Source organism: Anser brachyrhynchus (assembly GCF_964034855.1).
Source record: "Anser brachyrhynchus genome assembly, chromosome: 17".
NCBI lineage: Eukaryota > Metazoa > Chordata > Aves > Anseriformes > Anatidae > Anser > Anser brachyrhynchus.
The window spans coordinates 16,183,702-16,208,090 of record NC_137710.1 but is presented as its reverse complement, the minus strand read 5'-3'; the positions used below and the strand labels follow the sequence as shown (position 1 = coordinate 16,208,090).

The 24,389-nt window shown below is 45.7% G+C and overlaps 1 protein-coding gene across 1 annotated transcript in view; it reads right to left on the bottom strand.

Moving 5' to 3' along the window:
• The window catches only part of MAJIN (membrane anchored junction protein), a 121,273-nt gene that overhangs the window by 10,432 nt on the left and 86,452 nt on the right, over window positions 1-24,389 (bottom strand). Inside the window, exon 18 of the mRNA XM_080559625.1 lies at window positions 3,740-3,820. The gene's annotated coding sequence lies outside the window, so the exon portion shown is untranslated. The remainder of the gene's footprint in view (window positions 1-3,739; window positions 3,821-24,389) is intronic.

Sequence of the window (24,389 nt, the reverse complement as noted above, 5' to 3'; positions counted from 1 at the left end):
CAGCAGTCTGGTGATCACCTTAATTATGTGCATTACTGCACAAAACATATGGCTCTACATTGCATGACTTCCTTATAACGTTATATTTTGTCCTAATGGTTTTCTGTATTAATACTTTTCAGTCTGACATTACTGCCATAACTAGGAACTATACGTGTAACTGGTTACCTGTGTACCCTGAGAACCACACGACAACCAAAATGAGTAAGTGATTGGAGAAACTATTATACGAGAAGAGATGAGAAGTATATGGCTTGTTTGGTATGACTAAGTGAAAGCTGAGGGAAGATATGATTGCTGGCTATAGAGTTGTCAGCAAATAAATATCCAGAGACAGAAGCTAAACAAGATTCTATTGAAACAAGAACTAATAGATGAAAACTAACTTTGAGCAAATGTAGGCAAGAAAGCAGAAGATGACTGGTGCTTTGGAATAATCTCCTAATCAGAACAACTGGAAGAAAAAATCAAATGTGTTCTAACGTAGCTTAAAACTTTTATGGATTATACAATGCACTACTTAGTAGCAGTGGCCTAGCCTTTACCATGTGCAGATTCCTTGCACCACTATTTCAGGGCTAGGGCTTGTGTTTTTAAGCACAGATTTTTTTTTCTTTTTTTTTTTCTTTTTTTTTCCCCTCGAACTATGTTCTTTGTTTTAGCATTAAACCAATAAATATAGGCTAATTTACACTGTATTGCTGGTGGATTTCTTAATAAGAACGTCACACATGCAGGTTGAACTTCTCACATTGCCCAGAGAAGCTGTGGATGCCCCATCCCTGGAAATGTGTAAGGCCATGTTGGATGGGACTTTGAGCAACCTGCTCTAGTGTGAGGTGTCCCTGCCCATGGCAGGGGGTTGGAATTAGATGATCTTTAAGGTCACTTCCAACCCAAACCATTCTATGATTCTACGAAATGATTTTTGCCAGAGGCTGAACCAGAGATCACCAGTTCCCCTCCAATCTGTAGCATTCTCTAAGTCTATGACCAGAACTTGTAGAAGCCATCCTTTTCTTTTGTCCCTCAGAGCTGCATTCCTAGCACTGCTGGCTGGCAATGACCATTCACTGTGCAAGGCCACCACACCAGAGGAGAGTTTGCTGCTACTATTTGTGATGCTGGGTCAGGTAAACACACAACATCCTCGAAAATGATGTCTATTTGATGTTCTGCTGTTGCCTGATGCATGCAGTGCACCAGTTGTCACAAGTGTGCTACCCATCTGCTTGTGGGAAGCCAAGTTTGTCTTGTTTAGAATTCCAGGACTCCTCTGCACTGGTCTGCCTCACGTCATTGAGACTGTGCTGCTGCTATTTTGTGATATTTTTGTTCTTTTTTTTTTTTTTTTTAAAAAGGACACCTCTGTTACTCTTAAATTGTGAATTAAGAACAGAAGACAGTAGTTACACCTATAGTTACTAATTTCCTGTGGTACAGAGAATAGCATACAACACCTTCTGGTGCAGAGAAATAGTTCAGGTTTATCCCTTTTGGAGGTACAGATACACGCTGCCATTTCTTGGGGCACTTCTGAATACTTCTAATTTTTTCAGCTCTCTTTGTGATTGTATTACAGTATCCCTTCCCCCATATTTCTAGCTGTTATTTTCTCTTATTGATTATTTCTTTTTCAGACTGGGACAATATTAGCATACTGTAGCTTTTAATTATCTTTCAAAAACTTGGCCCTTGGACTTGTTCAACTGGCTTGAATACAAATATATTGCTTTGCCAGTTAGGATTAAGAGAAGACACTTTTCTTGCCTCTTTCTTGTCCTTGGCATTCCCAGCTAAGAGTAAAGTTCATACTGGAAGACATGATTTTATCTTCTTTCTTTCCTAATAGTTTAAGGAATTTTGCATTTAGAGAGGTTCAAAAGTTCACCAAGCAACACGATGGCTCTCTGCTTATTATGGAGTATTCTGGTTAGTTATACAAATTGAAAAAAAGTTTAAAGTGTTATAGACACCTGCCTTCCTTATCAATTCATTCATGTTTATGTGCTTAAATTAAAAGGCTAAAAAATATATATGTTTGAATTGTAAGCTCTTTGCTAATGTGCCAGCTTCTACCAAAAGATGGAATGATGTTCTGAGGACATTTAAAAATAGCAACCAGTAAGGGCTGGGGCCATTTTCTTGATACACTGAAGTTCATCATTTACACTCAGCACTGCAGAGCTGGGTGATGATCATTATTGGATTTCAAGTGCAATTTTGGTGATAGCTTTGTGCTCCTGGGAGGTAAGACATTTCAAAGGAAGAACAGGATCTCTCCCATTCTCAGTAATGGTTACAGTCCTTGGGCGCAAGGCAGATACCATGCTTGTGAATCTCTCCTTTTATTTTCCTTGCTTTTTTTACAAGTGCACAAAATAAAACATTTCATTTGGGAATGCATGAAATATTTCATGCTGAATGGAACACTGTGTTTGGTTTTTTTTTTTTGGTTTAGCAAGATAAATAACATTCCAGTGTGATCCAAGTAAAACCTTTTTTTCCACTTGATTTTTCAATTTTGCTGTCAAACTGAAAAATCAGCTATTCTCCGAGACCAATAACAGGCAGCTCTGCTCTCCCATATGGAACAGCAATGTCCTGATGCTGAACAGAAGAATATTTCCTGACAGCATTATTTGTTGTAAGTCTTAAAAGATACTCTGATCACAAAGAAGAAAGTGGAGCAGAGACTCCAGGCTTTCCTCACCAGTAGTGCAGCTGATCAATTTCAAGAGGCACCAGCAGGAAGCCGGTTCCTTTCCCTGCATCAGGAACTTCAAAACATCCCAAAGAAAAGTGATTTTATTCCTTTTTCTGTCTCACAGGCTCTTAAAACAAGTGACTTGCATCTTCAACAATCCTGAAGGAAGTGTTTTCAAGATGAAAAGGGGAAATGAGCATTCACTGAACCACTGTGGATGTCATGTGGGCCATCAGAGAAGTCTGGTCCCATCAAGCAGAGACTCCTAGGGAGAAAAAAGACTAGCCCAGAAGGAAACTAACTGCTTCAGCTCAGAACCATCTGGGGTATGGTTCCCAAGCCCTTTGGTGCAAGAAGTGTCTGGCCCTGGTTATTAGTAGCTAGTTTGGCAAACTCCAGAGTAACCAGCTGAGATCATGGTGCCTCTGCCTGTGCTACCCTTCACTCTGAACTTGAAGGTATGGTGGCATGGCAATGCCAGCTGAGGTATGCAAAACTGCAATCTTCAATTAACATAGCTTGGATACAGCCACTCCAGCAAAAACAAACCAGAAGGGTTTATTCTGTTCTGGGGAAACTCTAAGTGGAAGAGTGATTCCATTTTGTGCAGCTATTTCAAATACTGTTTTTTTTCTGTTTCAGAAAACAAAGAAACAAACAAAAAACACCACCAAAACCAAAATTAAACAAAACAAAAATCAGACCATAACTAAACTGAAAACCTAACAGAATTAGAAATTCTCCCCGACAGAATGGTGCAGGCCATTCTATTCAGGGCTAGGTGGCAGGCTGCCAGGGATGTGGCAATACAGTAATCCTTGGTGTTTCTTCCCACTGCAGCACCCTGAATGAACCTGGGAGGATGGTCTCCCATGACTTCAGACACTCATTACCCTTCCAGCCTATGGAAAATGAATTTGGATGCCTCAGTATTGGAGCAGTAAGAGATACTGAGTAGTGGAAGTGAATCCACAACTGGAACATTTTAATAAACAAGCCAATGAAGCTTGAAGGTAATGAAGCGCTACTAACCTTGAAGGAAAACCAGGGCCATAGTAGAAATCAACAGTTCTAGTGGAAGGTAGTATCTTTATAATCAAATCTGGATCATGGCTGTAGAAAAACAAAACAAAAACAAACAAACAAAACAGTTTACATGAGCTTTTTATTCCTTTGTAAAATGGAAACCACTTAGAACAGAAGGGATTCAGGTGTTCCTCCAAACCACCTCCCTGACAAAGGCAGGAGCAACTGGTGTGACTCCTGTTATTTCTACCCACCCTAATCTTGAGATTCCATGGAAAAGAAGGATGTGCACTTTCCCTAGGAAAACCTACTTCATTACTTTATGAGCTTCTCTGCTAGACAGATCTCTCTAATGTCTAACCACATTGTTCTGTGCTGCACTTTCAGCCCACACTGAACAAGGACAAAAATATTCCTAAGCTTTGTTTAAGTGTCCTTTGTATATTTGAAGACAACTACCATGTCTGCTCTCAGTTATCTGTTCTCTAGACTAAAGGGACCCCAGATCCCTTTAGGTTCATCTAGACTTTCATAAAACGTAGAGAAACACCAAATTTAGGCAAGGTGGCTCAGGACACTTCCCACACAGGTCATGTTTCCAGGCCTTTTATTTCCTGCTTCTGGACCTTTTCCAATAGCTCCACGTTGTTCTTGGAACAATGCTCACAACAGAAGTTCTCAAAACAGAGTCAACTATTGCAGCTGAGACATTATAGGAAGCAAGTGGTCTACAGCACAGATTGCATGTGTCTTATATGTTATATTTGTCCTTCTGTAGGCCTCATACCTTACATGAGGTGTATATATATATATATATATGAGGTATATATATGTGTGTGTGTGTGTGTGTGTGTGTATATATATATATATATATACACCTTACATATACCTTCTGTAGACCTCAACCCTTATATGTTATATTTGTCCTTCTGCAGACCTCAGATAGGCCACAGGATAACTATCTTGGTCATGAGGTTACAAGCTCAGTCCCTACCTTCCAGTTCTTTTACTTCTCTGTCTCCAGAACTGTTCCCCTAGTGTTTTTTTTTTTTTTGGCAATTAGTGTTTTTTTTTTCTTTCTCAACTTTATAATTGTGCATTTGTCCTTTCTGAAATGCATATTTTTTTTTCCCATTGGTCCAACTTGTCAAGAACATTCTGAATTCCAACCCCTTCTACTAAAATGTTTCCAGCCCCTTTTATCTTAAGGTCATGTGCTAACATAACCACACGGTTCATTCCCTCTTTTAAGTTAGTGATAAAAATATTGACTACTATCTGGCCTGGGTCAATGTCCACAAAATCCCATCTGACTCAATGTTTCAGTTTAATAGTAAACTGTTGATAACTGCTCCCTGAGTGTAGCTTTTAAACTTCTCAGGAGAGCTTTCATCCAGAAGATGTTTGTTCAACTTTCTGATGAGAATATCACATGAGCCTGTGGCAGAAGTCTTTCTAAAATCAAGATATATGATTTCTACCACATCTTCCTTCTCTACAGAGCCCATTACTCTGTCAAAGATGGAAATTGCATTAGTTTGACATAATTTTTTCTTTACAAATCTGTTAGCCGTTGTTATCGCCTAGCTGTCTTCTGGGTGTTAAAAAAATATATGATTTTGTATTTGGATCTGCATTTCTCTAGGAGTCGTTAAGTCTATAATTCTGATTCATCTTTATTTTATGTGTAAAGAGATCCCAGTCTGCCATTTTTCATCCTTTTGAAAACTACTCCATCTTACTTTCAAAGAAAACCACAAAACTGTGTTGAGATTACAGGCCTCTGAGAAGTGGCTGAAGCAGTGATTTTTTTCTTAGGTCACGATGATTTGAAAGAATTTATGAACAATCTCATACCTTTGTTAGATGATGAACTTTACTTCAAGTAATTAATCCTGTTTGTTAATAGAAGCTTTCCCTCCCTACTGACTAGTAACTGGTGCTTTCCTAGGTCTGTCTCTTATTTCTGAAGTGTTTGCAGTATGTCTCCTCCTGACTTCTTATGTCCCTTACTACTAGTATTTAATTTGGGTCTTGATCTTTCTGATTTTTTTCTCTGGTAATCTGGGCTATTTTGTGATGCACTGCTTAGCGAGATTACCTACTTTTCCCTTTTTTCTCTTGCTTTTGTTGCTACTGATTTAACCAAGCTGGTCATTCCTGGTTCTTATTTGACATTTTCCTTATAGGGATTAGTTGCACTTACACCCTTGCTATCAGTTGACCTAGGAAGCTATTAGTCCTCCCGAACCTCCTATTCTGATCAGCTGTCTTTATTATGGATACACGCACTGAACTTTTTGTCTCTATCTTTAAAAAAGTTTTAAGTTTGCTTTCTTCCTTTCTTGCTCTTTTAAGGATCATTAACTACAGTCATTTCTTGATTAGAATATTATCGAAATTCTCTTCCACGGTCCTTATTAGTGAGGATAAAACACTATAGCACTGCCGTACCAGTGGCTTTCCCTACATCCCTCTGCAGTTTTTTCCATTATACAACAAGAATCTCTGGAAATTTGACCCAACTTTCACGTTTTTCGCAGGAACTGTCAAAGTATTTTAAGTCTACTGAAGTCAACAGCTTATGTATTTTGGGGGCTAGTGGGAACCCTCACTTCCCTTCCCTCATCTTGTTTTCCAAAACTTCTGGGCTAGCTCCAAATACACAACTGCTTGTCAATACCAGCTGAAGATCCCTCCATGTTACGTCTCTGTCAGCTTTGGCCCTACTTTGGACGTAGCTGCATCCCTGCTAGCAACCATCGCTTCCTCCACAAAAGCTTCTCAAAATGTTTGGGATTATTCCTGAGAGCGATTTACCTCTGGGTACCAGCTGCAAAACCCTTCAGGGTAGGGACACCACAAGTTTGGCCAAGTTTATGCATAACTGTATGCCTGAAAGCTACCCTTGCCTTCTCACCTCAGCATGCTTCTAGAAAAAGATTTGGCTTCCTCCAAGAGAGATTTTTTCTTTGAGGATCCTAAACTCGGATCCCTCTAGGCTAGGTAACAGAGAATTTGGGCTAATTTGGACGTTGGTACATGCCCGCTAGCTACCTTTGCCTCCACCACATTGGACTTAGGGAAAATTTTGCCTTACCTGCGTTAGTTCTGGTCAAAAGCAGCTTACCTGTCTGGTATTTGTTACCTGCCTGTGTCTGCATGTCCTGTAGCTCTCACGGATTACCTCAAATTGCACGGAGGTTCCCCACTTTTTTCTCCATTTGTTGAGGTCTGCTCCTGTTTGACCCTTAAGGCTCTTTCCAAGCATCTCTTTGAGCCTTTCCTTTTGGCATTCTCTGAACACAGCTGAAACCTCGGCTTGCTGCCTCAAACTCCTCCAAGGCTGTTGCTCTAATTCGTTTGTGTCCATCGGTGTACGTTCCCAACCCTGCAACAATGGAATAGACAGTTTTTGTTTGATTTTGTTTTGTCTGGTTGTTTCTTTTCATTATGACCTTTTCTTTCTTTGGTCTTTCCTTCAATCCTACCACTTTTGTTAGTTTGAATCCTCCTCTTAGTTTTGTTGTTTCTTTGCTTTTTTCAGACATCAGCACCCCACCCCATTTTCCCTGTGCACTGCCTCCCTCATAGAATCCTACAATGCCTGGGGTTGGAAGGGACCTTAAAGACCATCCAGCTCGAGCCCACCTGCACTGGTGCCCCAGGACCCTGTTGGGAGCCGCACGTCTGGGCTGGGGCCAGCTCTGCCTTGGGGGTGACTGAGGCTGTGCCTGTCAGCCCTGCACTGGGACATGGCGGTTGCCTAGCACCACTCTGGGTCACAATATGCACTGCCCCTGACAGCACAGGGCTGCCATGTGGTCACGGTCCCTGTCCTTGGCTTCCCAAGGAGCTGCGTCCCCATGCTTGGTCCTGAGCGAGGTGCTGGATGTGCGAGTCCAGGAGTCCCCAAGTGCCACAGGGTGGACTTCTCTCTCTTTCCCCTGGAGCTGAACACTCTCTTTTGGTTCCACCATACCTCTGCCCCTGAGAAGCTCCACAGCCAGGACGTCCATGGCCCAGCTCTCTCAAGCTCACGGCTGGGCTGTCCTGCCCCAGGGGGTCCTGACAGGTGCCTGGAGCACACTGGAAAAGTTGGGCCTACATGCCTTAGTTCTGAACAAAAGCAGCATACCCAGGCTGTGACAAACCCTCTTTGGGCATCAGAACAGAATCTTGAAGTCCGCGGTGTCCAAAGTGAAACCTTTTTCTTCATTCCTTATAAAATAAACATTCAAGTTAACTCTTAAGGAGATAATGAGATTAAGGAAGTACATGCTAAACATAGAAGACTAAAATACGCAACTTTTTGCCCAAAATATGCTCATTGTCATCCCAGGGTGGGACAGATAAGCTTAGGATATAAAAGTGTTAGGAGGTAGTGGTAAAAAAGTTAATGACAGCAAAACCCTAGAGTGAGGAAAAAAGGGAGAGCTGGGGGGTTGGGGGGGAGAAGAAAAATTCAAAACCTACAAGAGGCAGTCGATGTTCTGTGCTCCTTCTCCACCAAGACAGGGATGTTAGTGTTGGGGAGAATCGAATGGATGTTTTACTAATGTCTCTTAGGTAATGGGACATACAGTATAATTAAGCATTGCCAAATGTACTTACATTATCAATTAATCTATGTACACTGGAAACTTAGGGAGTACACTGAACATTTAAAGGAATCATTGAAGGGGAACCCTGGGAGGGAACAGGTACAACCTGACCTTGGATAAGGGCCTGGAAATGCTGAAATGAGTTGAAGCAGAACCAAGGAGCGGAGGGAGCATGCGTCGAGTAGAAAGGTGAAAAGTTTAGTGAAGAGGAAGACTCCTTACTTCATCTGGACGACCACCTGGACGACCACCAGAGTGCGCCACGCATGTGCAAAGGGGAGGGGAGCTAATTAGAATGGAATGCGAGGCTGATGTTGCAACCTGTAATGAATATGTATACCTGACGCAATATTGTATGTATAAATAACGGCTGGGAAGTAACGGGACTTGAAGCCAGATTTGGGCACCTGCCCCGGCTTCCAGCGCTGGATAAAGCACCTTCATATAATCACTTGGTGGTTATGTGGTTGCTACGCTAACAGGGACACCTCCTTGGTAAGCTCTGCACCTTCACCTTCACTTTGGTGAGGAATACCTGTGATAGCATTTATACGTTAAATAAACATATTAACTGCCTATTGGGTTAGGGGCATAGATTCATTTTAGCTGCCTATCGGGTCAGTGGAATAGACCCAGAAGAAGGAGGACAATCCCTTGTCATGAAGACCTCAGGGTTCTCCCATTTGGCTGCATCTGTTCAAAAACCAGCCTGCATACAAGCAATGCAGGAGAAGGATCTCACGGAGATCCCCAAGGCTAGCCCTCATTGATCTGGCAAGTTTAACTCCCCCTTTGCTGTAGCCTCCCAGACAGCATAAAGACACACTTTGCTAGTCTCCAAGAAGACATGCAAACTGCCTGTGCTATCAATGCTGCCCTGGATGCCACACAGCTGGCAGATCTGGTTTGCCAACACCTTGTGGCTACCTCCACATACAGATTTACTTTGGGATCCTGCCCTCAGATCGCTTCAGGCTAGGTACCTGACAACTTTGCCCAATTTCCGACGGAGGTACCTGCCTGGGTACCTTCACTTCCCTTCGCTCATCTTGTTTTCCAAAACTTCTGGGCTAGCTCCAAATACACAACTGCTTGTCAATACCAGCTGAAGACCCCTCCATGTTACGTCTCTCTCAACTTTGGCCCTACTTTGGACGTAGCTGCATGCCTGCTAGCAACCATCGCTTCCTCCACAAAAGCTTCTCAAAATGTTTGGGATTCTGCCTGAGACACATTTAGCTCTGGGTACCAGCTGCAAAGCCCTTCAGGGTAGGGACACCACAAGTTTGGCCAAGTTTACAGGGAAGTGTATGCCTGGTAGCTACCCTTGCCTTCTCACCTTGGCGTGTTTCTGCAAAAGATTTGGCTTCCTCCAACAGAGATTTTTTTTTGGGGATCCTAAACTCGGATAACTCTGGGCTAGGTAACAGAGAATTTGGGCTAATTTGGAGGTTTTTACATGCCCGCTAGCATACATTGCCACTGCCAGATTGTACTTTTGAAAACGTTTCGCCTCCCTGCGGCTGTTCTGGACAAAAGCAGCGTACCCGTCTGGGGTAGCTACCTGAATTTTGGCCAAATTGGGAATTATGTGCATGCCCAGTAGCTACCCGTTCCTCCTCCCAGGCATACTTTCTGAAATGTTTTGGCCTCTTCCAGAGAGAGAGGGACTTGTGGATTCGGTCCGCAGAACCCTTCAGGATAGGTACCTGAGAACTTGGGACAATTTTCGACGGAGGTGCATGCCAAGAGGCTTCTCTTGCCTCTGCCTGATCTGGTTTGCCAAAACCTTGTGGCTACCTCCACATACAGATTTACTTTGGGATCCTGCCCTCAGATCGCTTCAGGCTAGGTACCTGACAACTTTGCCCAATTTCCGATGGAGGTACCTGCCTGGGTACCTTCACTTCCCTTCGCTCATCTTGTTTTCCAAAACTTCTGGGCTTGCTCAAATATACAACTGCATGTCAATACCAGCTGAAGACCCCTCCACGTTACGTCTCTCTCAACTTTGGCCCTACTTTGGACGTAGCTGCATGCCTGCTAGCTACCTTTGCTTCCTCCACAAAAGCTTCTCAAAATGTATGGGATTCTGCCTGAGACACATTTGGCTCTGGGTACCAGCTGCAAAGCCCTTCAGGGTAGTGTTAGCGTAGCAACCACATAACCACCAAGTGATTATATGAAGGTGCTTTATTCAGCGCTGGAAGCCGGGGCAGGTGCCCAAATCTGGCTTCAAGTCCCGTTACTTCCCAGCCATTATTTATACATCCAACATTACGTAAGGTATACATATTCATTACAGGTTGCAACATCAGCCTCGCATTCCATTCTAATTAGCTCCCCTCCCCTTTGCACATGTGTGGCGCACTCTGGTGGTCGTCCAGGTGGTCGTCCAGATGAAGTAAGGAGTCTTCCTCTCCGCTAAACTTTTCACCTTTCTCACTCGACGCATGCTCCCTCCGCTCCTTGGTTCTGCTTCAACTCATTTCAGCATTTCCAGGCCCTTATCCAAGGTCAGGTTGTACCTGTTCCCTCCCAGGGTTCCCCTTCAACGATTCCTTTAAATGTTCAGTGTACTCCCTAAGTTTCCAGTGTACATAGATTAATTGATAATGTAAGTACATTTGGCAATGCTTAATTATAAAACATCCATTCGATTCTCCCCAACACTAACATTTCCCCCCTTTGAAAATACTTCACTCATACCAAGAGCAAGTATTTTCATTACTATTAGGTTGAATCAGGTTAGTAGAGGTTAGTGAGTATAACTTGATATAGAGATTAGTAAGTATAATCTTAACGCATCTTCGTTAGTCTACTATCTTATTGATTCCTCTATGCCTGCTTGTTAACGCTAGTACTATAGAATGGGGGTGGAGTAAGTGGGATAGGGTGTTCTGGGTGATTCCCAGTAACCTACTAACCTCCTTAACCACATTGGCGATGAAATGTGGTCCCCTGTCTGAAGAAATACCCAATGGTACACCAAATCTAGAGATTATTTCCTGTAGTAACCATTTTACCGTTTCATTTGTTTGGTTGGTGCGACAGGGAAGGGCCTCCGGCCATCCTGAAAAAGTATCAACCCCTACCAATAGGTATTTATAACCTCTTGCTTTAGGCAGTTCTACGAAGTCTATTTGCCAGTAATCTCCAGGCTCTATCCCAGCTCTAGTTCTTCCCATCTCAGCATGTTTCCTTGCTACCGGATTATTCTTTAAGCAAAGCTCACATTTTGACATTACTGACTTTGCCATTGTTAACATGTGTACCGAGATGACACCTCGTTTCAAATAGGTCACCATTGCTCCTGCACCCCAGTGACATTCATTATGTTTTATTTGTAAGATTTCTCGCATTACTATAGGAGGCACTATAAGTTGTCCTGTCGCAGTCACATACCAGCCGTCAGGATTCTTCTGGGCCTTCATCAAATTTGCAAGTCTCTCATCTTCTGCTGAATACTTTGGGTCTTTAGGTAATTTAAAACAAGAGAGGCCTACCTTTGATGGAATTAGAGCCATTACCTTCCATACTTCACGCGCAACCTTCCGGGCCGTCAAATCTGCCAGTCTGTTACTTTCTGCAATCTCTGACACCCCTCCTTGATGAGCTTTACAATGCATTATGGCCACCTGTTGGGGTTTCTGTACAGCTGTTATTAATTTCAATATTTCTTCCTGGTTTTTTATATTAGTCCCTTGTGAGGATAGCATTCCCCTTTCTTTCCATAATGCCCCATGTACATGAACTACCCCGAATGCATATTTTGAATCTGTCCAAATATTCACGTTCTTACCCTCGCTTAGTTCCAGGGCTCGTGTCAGGGCGACTATTTCTGCTCGTTGGGCTGAAGTCCCCGGAGGTAGGGAATTTGCCTCAATCACTACCTTTGATGTAGTTACCGCGTATCCTGCATAACGAGTCCCATTTTCCACAAAGCTGCTTCCATCCGTGAAAAGTTCCCAATCCGGTCTCCCCAGAGGCTGACCCTTTAAGTCTGTTCTGCTGGCATAGGTATGTTCGATGATCTCCACGCAATCATGACTGAGGTCTCCTTCCTCCGTAGTTGTTCCTAGAAACACTGCTGGGTTTAATAAGTTAGTAGTTCTTAAGATTACATCATCTTGCTCAGTTAGTATAGCTTGATATTTCATCATTCGGCTGGGCGATAGCCAATGGCCCCCCTTTTGCTCCAATACCGTAGTCACCATATGTGGCACGAACACCTCAATTCGTTTCCCTAATGTGAGCTTCCTGGCTTCCTGTATTGAAAGGACTGTGGCTGCCACGGCCCTTAAACACGAGGGCCATCCAGCGCTTACCGCGTCCAATTGTTTAGAAAAATACCCCACAGGTCTTTTCCAGCTCCCAAGTCGCTGGGTCAGTACTCCTAATGCCAATCGTTGTCTCTCATGCACAAACAGCTGGAAGTCCTTTGATAAGTCCGGGGCATGGCATTCTGTACCCCGACTTGTACCCAATCTTGATATCTCTTCAGCCTCCTTATTCCATCCCCTGTGTTATAATCCCATTGGGGATCCTCAGTGGGGAAGTTTTGATCTAGATTTCCAAGCACTAATCCATTTCGTATATCTTCTCGGGCTCTCTCTCTGGCTGCCCGCAATACCATGTCTTTTTCTGTCGAGTCCATCAAAGTATCCAGGATCACCTGGAGATCATCCCAATTGGGATTTTGGGTTTTAATTATCATTTTCATTACCCTGGCTACTTTATCTGGGTTTTCCCTGTAGGTGCCGGCTGCTTGTTTACATATCATTAAATCCCCAGCTGAAAAAGGCACCTTAACATATACCGGTCCTTCTGTCCCCACTCCTTGCCTGAGGGGAGCGATTATTTTCCCTCCCTGTTCATTTATAGTTTCTCCTGCCCTTCGCTGTTGCCGGGTCCTATGTGACACAGGGGAGACTAAAGTCGGGGATTCTCCATCACTACTGCTATCTTCCTTTTCTCTTTTCCCTCCCTGTCCTGGCTCTTCCGGCGGGACGGCGCAACTTCCAAATCAATATTTCCATTATTCATTTCCCCATAATACTTATTATTCTCTATTGCCTGATGCTGTATACAGCGTCCCTCCTTAGTACATGCACAACAACGTTCCTCAGTTGAAACTTCAAGCACCATTATTCCACAAGCATGCTGCCATTCAGGCTTTCGGCGCAAATAAAAGAATAATTCCACATACGGCAGTTCATCATATTTTCCTTCCCACTTACAAAATAGCATTAATTGTAAAATTGTATTATATTGCAATGTTCCATTCTCAGGCCAAGTTTCTTGGTCCTCTAGTTTATACTGTGGCCACCAGATATTACAATAATCAACCAGCTTTCCTTTCCGCATTTCTTGACCAAAACCTCCCTCTTTCCAATGTGCTAGCAAACACCCCAGTGGGGATGTTCGCGGGATAGGTACATCTTTTCCCAGAATTCCTTTAATCTTTTTCATTTTGAGCTTATGACACAAACCCAAAAGCTGCCAGAGCAGCAGCACACTCTCCCAGAAGCTGCCGGAGCAGCAGCACACTCCCAAAAGCTGCCGGAGCAGCAGCACGCTTTCCCAAAAGCTGCCGGAGCAGCAGCATGCTCTCCCAGAAGCTGCCGGAGCAGCAGCACGCTTTCCCAAAAGCTGCCGGAGCAGCAGCGTGCTCTCCCAAAAGCTGCCGGAGCAGCAGCACGCTTTCCCAAAAGCTGCCGGAGCAGCAGCGTGCTCTCCCAAAAGCTGCCGGAGCAGCAGCACGCTTTCCCAAAAGCTGCCGGAGCAGCAGCGTGCTCTCCCAAAAGCTGCCGGAGCAGCAGCACGCTTTCCCAAAAGCTGCCGGAGCAGCAGCGTGCTCTCCCAAAAGCTGCCGGAGCAGCAGCACGCTTTCCCAAAAGCTGCCGGAGCAGCAGCACGCTTTCCCAGAAGCTGCCGGAACAGCAGCGTGCTTACTACATACCAATAATACCAAGTGCTGACCCTTCAGCACAAACCAATACAATTACCAATACCAAACCACCAATGCCGAACCTGCAGAGCTTTCGCTCTGTCTAACGGACGGCGCCTAGGCTTACCCCGGGAGCTCCCTGCCCAACCGAGCGTGGCTTTCGCCGCGTCTGACCGGCAGGCTTTCCCAACCAAATCGGTACCGAATACCCAAAGTTGAAAGCACCTTTGCTTACCACTCCAGTGGTACGTCGTGAGCAGCGGAGGTCGGTCGTGGTCGACTGCTCCCCGAGAATCCCTCGGTGCCGGCTGGAGCGAAACCGAGACACGAGCCGCCTCAGCAGTGCCCACGCCGTCCCATCTGGGTCGCCAAAATGTTAGCGTAGCAACCACATAACCACCAAGTGATTATATGAAGGTGCTTTATTCAGCGCTGGAAGCCGGGGCAGGTGCCCAAATCTGGCTTCAAGTCCCGTTACTTCCCAGCCGTTATTTATACATACAATATTGCGTCAGGTATACATATTCATTACAGGTTGCAACATCAGCCTCGCATTCCATTCTAATTAGCTCCCCTCCCCTTTGCACATGCGTGGCGCACTCTGGTGGTCGTCCAGGTGGTCGTCCAGATGAAGTAAGGAGTCTTCCTCTTCACTAAACTTTTCACCTTTCTACTCGACGCATGCTCCCTCCGCTCCTTGGTTCTGCTTCAACTCATTTCAGCATTTCCAGGCCCTTATCCAAGGTCAGGTTGTACCTGTTCCCTCCCAGGGTTCCCCTTCAATGATTCCTTTAAATGTTCAGTGTACTCCCTAAGTTTCCAGTGTACATAGATTAATTGATAATGTAAGTACATTTGGCAATGCTTAATTATACTGTATGTCCTCATTCCTTATAAAATAAACATTCAAGTTAACTCTTAAGGAGATAATGAGATTAAGGAAGTACATGCTAAACATAGAAGACTAAAATACGCAACTTTTTGCCCAAAATATGCTCATTGTCATCCCAGGGTGGGACAGATAAGCTTAGGATATAAAAGTGTTAGGAGGTAGTGGTAAAAAAGTTAATGACAGCAAAACCCTAGAGTGAGGAAAAAAGGGAGAGCTGGGGGGTTGGGGGGGAGAAGAAAAATTCAAAACCTACAAGAGGCAGTCGATGTTCTGTGCTCCTTCTCCACCAAGACAGGGATGTTAGTGTTGGGGAGAATCGAATGGATGTTTTACTAATGTCTCTTAGGTAATGGGACATACAGTATAATTAAGCATTGCCAAATGTACTTACATTATCAATTAATCTATGTACACTGGAAACTTAGGGAGTACACTGAACATTTAAAGGAATCATTGAAGGGGAACCCTGGGAGGGAACAGGTACAACCTGACCTTGGATAAGGGCCTGGAAATGCTGAAATGAGTTGAAGCAGAACCAAGGAGCGGAGGGAGCATGCGTCGAGTAGAAAGGTGAAAAGTTTAGTGAAGAGGAAGACTCCTTACTTCATCTGGACGACCACCTGGACGACCACCAGAGTGCGCCACGCATGTGCAAAGGGGAGGGGAGCTAATTAGAATGGAATGCGAGGCTGATGTTGCAACCTGTAATGAATATGTATACCTGACGCAATATTGTATGTATAAATAACGGCTGGGAAGTAACGGGACTTGAAGCCAGATTTGGGCACCTGCCCCGGCTTCCAGCGCTGGATAAAGCACCTTCATATAATCACTTGGTGGTTATGTGGTTGCTACGCTAACAGGGACACCTCCTTGGTAAGCTCTGCACCTTCACCTTCACTTTGGTGAGGAATACCTGTGATAGCATTTATACGTTAAATAAACATATTAACTGCCTATTGGGTTAGGGGCATAGATTCATTTTAGCTGCCTATCGGGTCAGTGGAATAGACCCAGAAGAAGGAGGACAATCCCTTGTCATGAAGACCTCAGGGTTCTCCCATTTGGCTGCATCTGTTCAAAAACCAGCCTGCATACAAGCAATGCAGGAGAAGGATCTCACGGAGATCCCCAAGGCTAGCCCTCATTGATCTGGCAAGTTTAACTCCCCCTTTGCTGTAGCCTCCCAGACAGCATAAAGACACACTTTGCTAGTCTCCAAGAAGACATGCAAACTGCCTGTGCTATCAATGCTGCCCTGGATGCCACACAGCTGGCAGATCTGGTTTGCCAACACCTTGTGGCTACCTCCACATACAGATTTACTTTGGGATCCTGCCCTCAGATCGCTTCAGGCTAGGTACCTGACAACTTTGCCCAATTTCCGACGGAGGTACCTGCCTGGGTACCTTCACTTCCCTTCGCTCATCTTGTTTTCCAAAACTTCTGGGCTAGCTCCAAATACACAACTGCTTGTCAATACCAGCTGAAGACCCCTCCATGTTACGTCTCTCTCAACTTTGGCCCTACTTTGGACGTAGCTGCATGCCTGCTAGCAACCATCGCTTCCTCCACAAAAGCTTCTCAAAATGTTTGGGATTCTGCCTGAGACACATTTAGCTCTGGGTACCAGCTGCAAAGCCCTTCAGGGTAGGGACACCACAAGTTTGGCCAAGTTTACAGGGAAGTGTATGCCTGGTAGCTACCCTTGCCTTCTCACCTTGGCGTGTTTCTGCAAAAGATTTGGCTTCCTCCAACAGAGATTTTTTTTTGGGGATCCTAAACTCGGATAACTCTGGGCTAGGTAACAGAGAATTTGGGCTAATTTGGAGGTTTTTACATGCCCGCTAGCATACATTGCCACTGCCAGATTGTACTTTTGAAAACGTTTCGCCTCCCTGCGGCTGTTCTGGACAAAAGCAGCGTACCCGTCTGGGGTAGCTACCTGAATTTTGGCCAAATTGGGAATTATGTGCATGCCCAGTAGCTACCCGTTCCTCCTCCCAGGCATACTTTCTGAAATGTTTTGGCCTCTTCCAGAGAGAGAGGGACTTGTGGATTCGGTCCGCAGAACCCTTCAGGATAGGTACCTGAGAACTTGGGACAATTTTCGACGGAGGTGCATGCCAAGAGGCTTCTCTTGCCTCTGCCTGATCTGGTTTGCCAAAACCTTGTGGCTACCTCCACATACAGATTTACTTTGGGATCCTGCCCTCAGATCGCTTCAGGCTAGGTACCTGACAACTTTGCCCAATTTCCGATGGAGGTACCTGCCTGGGTACCTTCACTTCCCTTCGCTCATCTTGTTTTCCAAAACTTCTGGGCTTGCTCAAATATACAACTGCATGTCAATACCAGCTGAAGACCCCTCCACGTTACGTCTCTCTCAACTTTGGCCCTACTTTGGACGTAGCTGCATGCCTGCTAGCTACCTTTGCTTCCTCCACAAAAGCTTCTCAAAATGTATGGGATTCTGCCTGAGACACATTTGGCTCTGGGTACCAGCTGCAAAGCCCTTCAGGGTAGTGTTAGCGTAGCAACCACATAACCACCAAGTGATTATATGAAGGTGCTTTATTCAGCGCTGGAAGCCGGGGCAGGTGCCCAAATCTGGCTTCAAGTCCCGTTACTTCCCAGCCATTATTTATACATCCAACATTACGTAAGGTATACATATTCATTACAGGTTGCAACATCAGCCTCGCATTCCATTCTAATTAGCTCCCCTCCCCTTTGCACATGTGTGGCGCACTCTGGTGGTCGTCCAGGTGGTCGTCCAGATGAAGTAAGGAGTCTTCCTCTCCGCTAAACTTTTCACCTTTCTCACTCGACGCATGCTCCCTCCGCTCCTTGGTTCTGCTTCAACTCATTTCAGCATTTCCAGGCCCTTATCCAAGGTCAGGTTGTACCTGTTCCCTCCCAGGGTTCCCCTTCAACGATTCCTTTAAATGTTCAGTGTACTCCCTAAGTTTCCAGTGTACATAGATTAATTGATAATGTAAGTACATTTGGCAATGCTTAATTATAAAACATCCATTCGATTCTCCCCAACACTAACATTAGGGACACCACAAGTTTGGCCAAGTCTATGCATAACTGTATGCCTGGTAGCTACCCTTGCCTTCTCACCTCGGCATGCTTCTATAAAAAAAATTTGGCTTCCTCCAACAGAGATTTTTTTTTGGGGATCCTAAACTCGGATACCTCTGGGCTAGGTAACAGAGAATTTGGGCTACTTTGGAGGTTGCTACATGCCCGGTAGCATACTTTGCCTCCGCCAGATTGTACTTTTGAAAAAATTTTGCCTCCCTTCGGCAGTTCTGGACAAAAGCAGCGTACACGTCTGGGGTAGCTACCTGAATTTTGGCCAAATTGGGAATTATGTGCATGCCCAGTAGCTACCCGTTCCTCCTCCCAGGCATACTTTCTGAAATGTTTTGGCCTCTTCCAGAGAGAGAGGGACTTGTGGATTCGGTCCGCAGAACCCTTCAGGCTAGGTACCTGAGAACTTTGCCCAATTTTCGACGGAGGTGCATGCCAAGAGGCTTCTCTTGCCCCTGCCTGATCTGGTTTGCCAAAACCTTGTGCCTACCTCCACATACAGATTTACTTTGGGTTCCTGCCCTCAGATCGCTTCAGGCTAGGTACCTGACAACTTTGCCCAATTTGGGACCGAGGTACCTGCCTGGGTACCTTCACTTCCCTTCCCTCATCTTGTTTTCCAAAACTTCTGGGCTACCTCCAAATAAACAACTGCTTGTCAATACCAGCTGAAGACCCCTCCACGTTACGTCTCTCTCAACTTTGGCCCTACTTTGGACGTAGCTGCATGCCTGCTAGCTACCTTTCTTCCTCCACAAAAGTCTCTCAAAATGTATGGGATTCTGCCTGAGACACATTTAGCTCTGGGAACCAGCTGCAAAGCCCTTCAGGATAGGGACACCACAAGTTTGGCCAAGTTTATGCATAACTGTATGCCTGGTAGCTACCCTTGCCTTCTCACCTCGGCATGCTTCTGCAAAAGATTTGGCTTCCTCCAACAGAGATTTTTTCTTTGGGGATCCTAAACTCGGATTCCCGTGAGCTAGGTAACAGAATTTGGGCTACTTTGGAGGTTGGTACATGCCCGCTAGCTACTTTTGCCTCTGCCAGATTGTACTTTTGAAAAGGTTTTGCCTCCCTGCGGCAGTTCTGGACAAAAGCAGCGTACCCGTCTGGGGTAGATACCGCAATTTTGGCCAAATTGGGAATTATGTGCATGCCCAGTAGCTACCCGTTCCTCCTCCCAGGCATACTTTCTGAAATATTTTGGGCCTCTTCCAGAGAGAGAGGGACTTGTGGATTTGGTCCGCAGAACCCTTCAGGCTAGGTACCTGAGAACTTTGCCCAGTTTGGGACGGAGGTGCATGCCAAGAGGCTTCTCTTGCCTCCCGCTTATCTTGGTTACCAAAACATTGTGGCTACCTCCACATACTGATTTACTTTGGGTTCCTGCCCTCAGATCGCTTCAGGCTAGGTACCTGACAACTTTGCCCAATTTCCGACGGAGGTACCTGCCTGGGTACCTTCACTTCCCTTCGCTCATCTTGTTTTCCAAAACTTCTGGGCTAGCTCCAAATACACAACTGCTTGTCAATACCAGCTGAAGACCCCTCCACGTTACGTCTCTCTCAACCTTGGCCCTACTTTGGACGTAGCTGCATGCCTGCTAGCAACCATCGCTTCCTCCACAAAAGCTTCTCAAAATCTTTGTGATTATTCCTTAGCTACCTTTGACTCCGCCACATTGTACTTTTGAAAAAGTTTCGCCTCCCTGCAGCAGTTCTGGACAAAAGCAGCGTACCCGTCTGGGGTAGTTACCTGAATTTTGGCCAAATTGGGAATTATGTGCATGCCCAGTAGCTACCCGTTCCTCCTCCCAGGCATACTTTCTGAAATGTTTTGGCCTCTTCCAGAGAGAGAGGGACTTGTGGATTCGGTCCGCAGAACCCTTCAGGCTAGGTACCTGAGAACTTGGGCCAATTTGGGACGGAGGTGCATGAGAAAAGGCTTCTCTTGCCTCCCGTTTATCTTGGTTGCCAAAACTTTGTGGCTACCTCCACATACAGTTTCTCTTTGGGATCCTGCCCTCAGATCGCTTCAGGCTAGGTACCTGACAACTTTGCCCAATTTGGGACCGAGGTACCTGCCTGGGTACCTTCACTTCCCTTCCCTCATCTTGTTTTCCAAAACTTCTGGGCTACCTCCAAATAAACAACTGCTTGTCAATACCAGCTGAAGACCCCTCCACGTTACGTCTCTCTCAACTTTGGCCCTACTTTGGACGTAGCTGCATGCCTGCTAGCTACCTTTCTTCCTCCACAAAAGTCTCTCAAAATGTATGGGATTCTGCCTGAGACACATTTAGCTCTGGGAACCAGCTGCAAAGCCCTTCAGGATAGGGACACCACAAGTTTGGCCAAGTTTATGCATAACTGTATGCCTGGTAGCTACCCTTGCCTTCTCACCTCGGCATGCTTCTGCAAAAGATTTGGCTTCCTCCAACAGAGATTTTTTCTTTGGGGATCCTAAACTCGGATTCCCGTGAGCTAGGTAACAGAATTTGGGCTACTTGGGAGGTTGGTACATGCCCGCTAGCTACTTTTGCCTCTGCCAGATTGTACTTTTGAAAAGGTTTTGCCTCCCTGCGGCAGTTCTGGACAAAAGCAGCGTACCCGTCTGGGGTAGATACCGCAATTTTGGCCAAATTGGGAATTATGTGCATGCCCAGTAGCTACCCGTTCCTCCTCCCAGGCATACTTTCTGAAATATTTTGGGCCTCTTCCAGAGAGAGAGGGACTTGTGGATTTGGTCCGCAGAACCCTTCAGGCTAGGTACCTGAGAACTTTGCCCAGTTTGGGACGGAGGTGCATGCCAAGAGGCTTCTCTTGCCTCCCGCTTATCTTGGTTACCAAAACATTGTGGCTACCTCCACATACTGATTTACTTTGGGTTCCTGCCCTCAGATCGCTTCAGGCTAGGTACCTGACAACTTTGCCCAATTTCCGACGGAGGTACCTGCCTGGGTACCTTCACTTCCCTTCGCTCATCTTGTTTTCCAAAACTTCTGGGCTAGCTCCAAATACACAACTGCTTGTCAATACCAGCTGAAGACCCCTCCACGTTACGTCTCTCTCAACCTTGGCCCTACTTTGGACGTAGCTGCATGCCTGCTAGCAACCATCGCTTCCTCCACAAAAGCTTCTCAAAATCTTTGTGATTATTCCTTAGCTACCTTTGACTCCGCCACATTGTACTTTTGAAAAAGTTTCGCCTCCCTGCAGTAGTTCTGGACAAAAGCAGCGTACCCGTCTGGGGTAGTTACCTGAATTTTGGCCAAATTGGGAATTATGTGCATGCCCAGTAGCTACCCGTTCCTCCTCCCAGGCATACTTTCTGAAATGTTTTGGCCTCTTCCAGAGAGAGAGGGACTTGTGGATTCGGTCCGCAGAACCCTTCAGGCTAGGTACCTGAGAACTTGGGCCAATTTGGGACGGAGGTGCATGAGAAAAGGCTTCTCTTGCCTCCCGTTTATCTTGGTTGCCAAAACTTTGTGGCTACCTCCACATACAGTTTCTCTTTGGGATCCTGCCCTCAGATCGCTTCAGGCTAGGTACCTGACAACTTTGCCCAATTTGGGACCGAGGTACCTGCCTGGGTACCTTCACTTCCCTTCCCTCATCTTGTTTTCCAAAACTTCTGGGCTACCTCCAAATAAACAACTGCTTGTCAATACCAGCTGAAGACCCCTCCACGTTACGTCTCTCTCAACTTTGGCCCTACTTTGGACGTAGCTGCATGCCTGCTAGCTACCTTTCTTCCTCCACAAAAGTCTCTCAAAATGTATGGGATTCTGCCTGAGACACATTTAGCTCTGGGAACCAGCTGCAAAGCCCTTCAGGATAGGGACACCACAAGTTTGGCCAAGTTTATGCATAACTGTATGCCTGGTAGCTACCCTTGCCTTCTCACCTCGGCATGCTTCTGCAAAAGATTTGGCTTCCTCCAACAGAGATTTTTTCTTTGGGGATCCTAAACTCGGATTCCCGTGAGCTAGGTAACAGAATTTGGGCTACTTGGGAGGTTGGTACATGCCCGCTAGCTACTTTTGCCTCTGCCAGATTGTACTTTTGAAAAGGTTTTGCCTCCCTGCGGCAGTTCTGGACAAAAGCAGCGTACCCGTCTGGGGTAGATACCGCAATTTTGGCCAAATTGGGAATTATGTGCATGCCCAGTAGCTACCCGTTCCTCCTCCCAGGCATACTTTCTGAAATGTTTTGGGCCTCTTCCAGAGAGAGAGGGACTTGTGGATTTGGTCCGCAGAACCCTTCAGGCTAGGTACCTGAGAACTTTGCCCAGTTTGGGACGGAGGTGCATGCCAAGAGGCTTCTCTTGCCTCCCGCTTATCTTGGTTACCAAAACATTGTGGCTACCTCCACATACTGATTTACTTTGGGTTCCTGCCCTCAGATCGCTTCAGGCTAGGTACCTGACAACTTTGCCCAATTTCCGACGGAGGTACCTGCCTGGGTACCTTCACTTCCCTTCGCTCATCTTGTTTTCCAAAACTTCTGGGCTAGCTCCAAATACACAACTGCTTGTCAATACCAGCTGAAGACCCCTCCACGTTACGTCTCTCTCAACCTTGGCCCTACTTTGGACGTAGCTGCATGCCTGCTAGCAACCATCGCTTCCTCCACAAAAGCTTCTCAAAATCTTTGTGATTATTCCTTAGCTACCTTTGACTCCGCCACATTGTACTTTTGAAAAAGTTTCGCCTCCCTGCAGCAGTTCTGGACAAAAGCAGCGTACCCGTCTGGGGTAGTTACCTGAATTTTGGCCAAATTGGGAATTATGTGCATGCCCAGTAGCTACCCGTTCCTCCTCCCAGGCATACTTTCTGAAATGTTTTGGCCTCTTCCAGAGAGAGAGGGACTTGTGGATTTGGTCCGCAGAACCCTTCAGGATAGGTACCTGAGAACTTGGGCCAATTTTCGACGGAGGTGCATGCCAAGAGGCTTCTCTTGCCTCTGCCTGATCTGGTTTGCCAAAACCTTGTGGCTACCTCCACATACAGATTTACTTTGGAATCCTGCCCTCAGATCGCTTCAGGCTAGGTACCTGACAACTTTGCCCAATTTCCGACGGAGGTACCTGCCTGGATACCTTCACTTCCCTTCGCTCATCTTGTTTTCCAAAACTTTTGGGCTAGCTCCAAATACACAACTGCTTGTCAATACCAGCTGAAGACCCCTCCACGTTACGTCTCTCTCAACTTTGGCCCTACTTTGGACGTAGCTGCATGCCTGCTAGCTACCTTTCTTCCTCCACAAAAGTCTCTCAAAATGTATGGGATTCTGCCTGAGACACATTTAGCTCTGGGAACCAGCTGCAAAGCCCTTCAGGGTAGGGACACCACAAGTTTGGCCAAGTTTATGCATAACTGTATGCCTGGTAGCTACCCTTGCCTTCTCACCTCGGCATACTTCTGCAAAAGATTTGGCTTCCTCCAACAGAGATTTTTCCTTTGCGGATCCTAAACTCGGATAACTCTGGGCTAGGTAACAGAGAATTTGGGCTACTTTGGAGGTTTTTACATGCCCGCTAGCTACCTTTGCCTCCACCACATTGTACTTTTGAGAAAGTTTCGCCTCCCTGCAGCAGTTCTGGACAAAAGCAGCGTACCCGTCTGGGGTAGCTACCTGAATTTTGGACAAATTGGGAATTATGCGCATGCCCAGTAGCTACCCGTTCCTCCTCCCAGGCATACTTTCTGAAATGTTTTGGCCTCTTCCAGAGAGAGAGGGACTTGTGGATTCGGTCCGCAGAACCCTTCAGGATGGGTACCTGAGAACTTGGGCCAATTTTCGACGGAGGTGCATGCCAAGAGGCTTCTCTTGCCTCTGCCTGATCTGGTTTGCCAAAACCTTGTGGCTACCTCCACATACAGATTTACTTTGGGATCCTGCCCTCAGATCGCTTCAGGCTAGGTACCTGACAACTTTGCCCAATTTCCGACGGAGGTACCTGCCTGGGTACCTTCACTTCCCTTCGCTCATCTTGTTTTCCAAAACTTTTGGGCTAGCTCCAAATAAACAACTGCTTGTCAATACCAGCTGAAGACCCCTCCACGTTACGTCTCTCTCAACTTTGGCCCTACTTTGGACGTAG